The sequence below is a fragment of the Pteropus alecto genome, unplaced genomic scaffold (genome assembly GCF_000325575.1).
Source record: "Pteropus alecto unplaced genomic scaffold, ASM32557v1 scaffold21, whole genome shotgun sequence".
In the NCBI taxonomy this organism is placed as follows: domain Eukaryota; kingdom Metazoa; phylum Chordata; class Mammalia; order Chiroptera; family Pteropodidae; genus Pteropus; species Pteropus alecto.
Genome location: NW_006436282.1, coordinates 21,902,283 through 21,907,417, shown reverse-complemented (window position 1 = coordinate 21,907,417; position 5,135 = coordinate 21,902,283).

Sequence of the window (5,135 nt, the reverse complement as noted above, 5' to 3'; positions counted from 1 at the left end):
AGGTAAGTCCCGGGGCCGCGGCAGGGCGCGCGCGGCGGGCAGAAGTTTCCTGCGGTTCTGGGCGCCGCGAGCGGGGAGGCGCCGGGAGGCGGGATCCCGCGTGCGGGCGCAACGCAGCGCGGCCCCGCGTGGGACGGGGAGGAGAGACACGGGAGTTTGAGGAGTGCAGCGAAGGGTCAGAGGCGCGGGCTTCGGCGTCAGCGGAATCGGTTCCCCCGGGGGGTCTGGGCAGCGCTTCTCACTCCTGCCTGCACCTCAGAATCACCTGGGACGCTTTTAAAATCCAGTTGTCCAGGCCGCACCGCGGACCAATTCCATCAGCAGCCCTGGGGGTGGGACCCAGCCTCCGTGTAGTGTCGACACTCCCCGGGCGATTCCAGTGTTAAGCCAGGGCTGGGGACCAGTGACCCAAGCGTGGCTGCCAAGAGAAGGTGGCAGGGCAGGCGGGCAGCCGGGTAGAGTCCAGCCTGCCAGCGATGCGGCGGCCTCCAATGTCCGGCGTGGTCCTGGGGACCTGCAGCAGACTTCCCTCCAGCTTCCTGCACCCCACAGAAGGGGCGTGAGACCGTGCTTGGCAGGGTCGTCTGAATAGCGTGTTCAAAAGAGCTTCAGTCTTTTGGCATAACGTGAAAAACAGAAGCAAAGCCAGAGTAGAGGCCCCTTTGGCTCTGCATTCTTCGAAATGACTCTATTGTTGGCATTTGAAATAAGGTGGGGAAATTAGTAAAGCCATGGTCTTGACAACTTCTGGGTTTTCTGCTCTAAGGATGAAGCTCGGTGTGCTTGCCACAGGGTCCGGTTTGTCCCTCCTTCTAAAAGCAAATCTAGGATTTACCTGTCCAGGGAACCATAACTCTACCGTGGATATTAGGACTGTACGGGATGGACCCGTTCTCACCCTTCAGTAGATGCTGGGGCAGATAGCGTCATCCCAGCAAGTGGGGCCTCTGGACAGACTTCTACCCAATATGCAGGGCAAGTAAAAAAGGTGGATTTAAAACAAACAACAGCGGAGAGGTAGAAGAGTGGGCTTCCAAAGGGCCTGAGATGTAAGTTTTATTTTTGTGGAATGGAGAAATAAGTTCAAGCTTGGGAGCCAAAAATCAGAGTCTGTCACAATATGTGACCATGGGCAAGTTATACGACATCTCTGAGCCCCTGTTTTCTTACCTGTAAAATGAGGGTAAAGCTTGTAACTCTCTCCTGGGGCTAATATCGTTAAGGAGATAATGTGTCTTAAACTCCTGACAGGGCAGGTGGCACATGGCAGGTGCTCTGTCATTGGTAGTTAATAGACACAGTAGCGGTGATTGGTGTCTGACAGTTGTTTATTTCGTATAGCCACAATGAGGGAAGATGTTTGTCCAAAAATGGTCCCCCTTGAAACACCATTTCCCTGCTCTCCTCCTGCCCTGCTCCGGGGAGGGCTCTGTGGTTCAGTCCCCCTCCGGGCTCTGGGAGCTTTGAGGTCTAGAATCTCAGGCTGCCAGCTTCTCTCCAGCAAGAGGGCTCATTAACAGCTCTGGAATATAGTTTTACTCCATATGACAGGAATACATTTCTCAATAAAAGAAAATGGGCTCCGGAAGGAAGCTGGGCCGTCTGTGGAGTCTCGGGATTGATGTGGGCACACACATGGCTCTCCTACTGGCAGCATCCTCAAGCCACGCCCTTGCCGTTACTGTTTTGCTCCTGACTCTGGCCTGGGAACAATGAATTCTACTTCAATGACCAAGCACAGTCAGGAATTTGAGGAGGAGGGGACCCACATCCTGCAGTTGTTAATGCCGGCAGCCCAGTTAAGTCTTTCACCCTAGTACCCACTCTGTGTCATCAGCGATCACTTTGATAGTAACAGCAGCACTGTTTAGATATTAGAAATCTAAACAGTGACATAATGTAGGCATCAGATCAAGTGTTTTTGCAATCGCTGATATTTAATTAAACGAGAATAGCAAACTCTTGTCTCTTTTAATCCAAAGAAAAGAGTTCAATATTTCTTCAAAATGTAAGGCGTAAACTAAGGATTTCAGCTTTAAGTTACTAGTTTCTTTTATGATTCTTCTTTTTGGGGGATTTTAGGCAAGGTGAAATTAAAAAAGCTAAATTTTTACCTGTGCTGAAATTTTGTCATGCAGAAACTGTGGATATTTCACAAGTTTCTGGAACTCCTGTTTTTGTTTATCTTCTGGGTGAATTCAGCATCTCACACCAAGGTCTTTGTTTGATTAATCCAGAAAGTCTAAACTTATCTTATTCTGAGGAAAACTCTTTGGCACATCTAATGCTCATTGAGGGCAAGTCTTTTTTTTTTTTTTTCAAACTTGTACTGAGAAGTGAGTAGTCACTATTGTTTCAATTAATTGGTGGTTTTTACTCAATGCTAGGAGGTTTGTCAAAGCAAGACTTCCCGGCTTGAATTTTGATTCTTGTGTTTTATCTAGGACTGTCATAGACCAAACTGTGGGCAGAGATTATGATGCAGAGTTGCCACCACCCTCACCCTTTGCCATCCTTCCAGCCTCTGGAGCCATTGAGCCAGCCGGGCTGGGGATGCTGTTACTGTGAGAGGACCTTGGTCCTCTGATGAGGCAGAATACCTTAACAAGGGATGTGCTTCTTTAAAGCCAGCAAGGCAATTTTGAGTTATACTTCATTAAAATCAATAGGTTACCTCTAGTTAGCGGCCAGTTTGAAATTTGTTTTGCTGAATAGTCATTTTCCTCTAAATTATAGGAAATTATAGTTTTAAGAGCTAATAGGTCAACATGATGGCCCAGGTAATTCCAAAGTGAGTGCCAGATTAGCACCAGATTTCGGTAGGTTAATATTTTAATAAAATATAAAGTCACCACAGTGATATCTTTATTTCAGGATGTTGATATCCCTTGCACTTCTATGTGTTATCACCACCATACAGGTTAGGGGTGGAAAAGATGTAGTGATTTGGTAGCTATTTTCAGAGCCACGTGTAACTAGGAAGGGCAGTCATGTATTGCTAAGGAAAATCCTGACATGGTAAAAGAACTGTGAGCAGGTGATGATTTACTTGAGAAAATATTTGTGGTGTTCTAATTCCCAAAAAATAAAAGTCTGATGGTTGAGAACCTCCTTTGATTTGTTTGAGCACATTCCCCAGTTGCTCTCTCTGACCCCCAAACCAAACCTTCTAGAAAGAACTGAATGGAAAACTAGGCTTTTATTTGGGGATATCCTAACCCCTTACAATTGAGGACAAGGGACGAGTCCTTTCATGGAGAGAGCCATTCCTGGACTCAATTTAACAAGGCCAATGTTTTACATGTAATATGAATTCAGGCACATTGATAATTTCAAGCAGAGAGAGATACAAAATCTCTAACGAGTACCAGACAGGCAGGACTTTAATGGAAGAAACGATGGGATTTGGTGTCAGAACTGGGATCAAGCCACCACTGTATTCCTTAACTTACTGTGTGACCTCAGCCAACATAGTTAGCCTGTCCAATCTTGTGTCCTCCTTTGTAAAATAGTTATGTAATTCTTTCCTTACAGGTGTTTTTGAGTATTTGATGAGATAATCAATGTAAAGTGCTTAGCACACCACCTGGCTTTCAGTAAGTGGTAATTGTTAGGAGAATAATGATTACGGTGATTACGTGGGTTCGAGTGCTGGTTTTGCCATCTCCTAGCTGTGTGGCTTTGAGTAAGGTACTTAGCCCTCATGAACCTTCATTTTGTATCTGTAAAGTGGGATAATTCTACCTACCTGGAAGGATTGGTTCGAGGTTTTTTAAATGAAATTTAATGATGATACATTTGATCTGGTAGACCCTCAGTGATAATAGCAAACACTTGTATGATTTACTATGTGCAACACTGCTGTAAGGCTTTAGATTTGGGCCATTTTTCTTTTTCTTTTTTCTTTTCATTTTCTTTCTTTCTTTTTTCTTTTTTTGTAGCTCATTTAATCTTCCCAACAATCCTATGCAGTAGTTAGCAATTCCCCCATCTTACAGATGAGACGACTGAGATTCAATGAGATTAAACAACTAGTTCAAAGTCAACAGTAAGTGCTGCACTCAGGATTTGAAGCAGGGACCCAGTTCCTAACCACTGAACCAGTGATAATAAGTACCCCACCCTCTATGCTCACCTCCCTGACCTCCCCACGCTTCCCTCCTGTAATGGACCGGCAGATGTGCATATGCTCTTCGTATACAAGGCTCTGCATACAGGGCCTCAGCTTCCAAAGAACTGCCTGCTTATGAAGTGCAAGTGGGACTCTCCCAACTCTGCCCCAGATTTGCAACTTTTAAACCTCAACCATTGCTTACACTGGATGACCTAATATCCACGGGGTGGGGCAGGGTGGGGGAATCGTGATTCTAGTATTGACTAACATTGTGGGTTATGATGTTTATTTTGAGATAAATGTCATCTGGGTGCACTAAGATCATTAGACTGGGTATAATAAAACGTACCTTCACTCAGACAGGTGTGCAGGGTAATTGGGAAGACAGAAATGGGGTCTGGTGGTTCCCAGGATGGGACTCAGGCGGACACGAAAGGACTTAACATCCCATCATGGGTGCAGTGGCCTGTTCCAAGTACACTCACTACCTGTGAAAACATTCCTTCCTCATCTCCCCTCTTCTCTGCATCTCAGCAGTGTTTGCCTCTTATGGAGCTGTGACAATCTTCCAAGAGGCATGAGCCAGTGGAGCTCTGGGCCCAGAAAGGCAAATTCTCCAATGAGTGAGTTCTGGTTGCTTTGGCATTTCAGACTGACTGAGGTGGCCAGTGTTTTTCTGGCTTTCCCGTAGGTGCGAAGGGCTTTGCTGGCCCTCCAGCCTGGTGCAGAATGAAGGCCGTTAGAAAGCTATCTGTAGCTCCCGGTTCCTCCTGGCTCTTTGGGGCTTTAATTCTTTATCCCGCTGATTCAACAAATATTATCAGAAGATGGTGCTGGTGCCAGGAGTCTATTAAGTGTTGGGGTATAGTAATGAATGAAACAGACCTGGCCTTGGCAGAATGGAGTTGGCCGGCTATTGGAGGAAGAAGGGATAGGAAACACAAATAAACACAGTTATAAATTGTGGTATGTGCTGTCAGTGTAAACAACATAATAGCAAATCTGTACCAGGGTTAGGGGA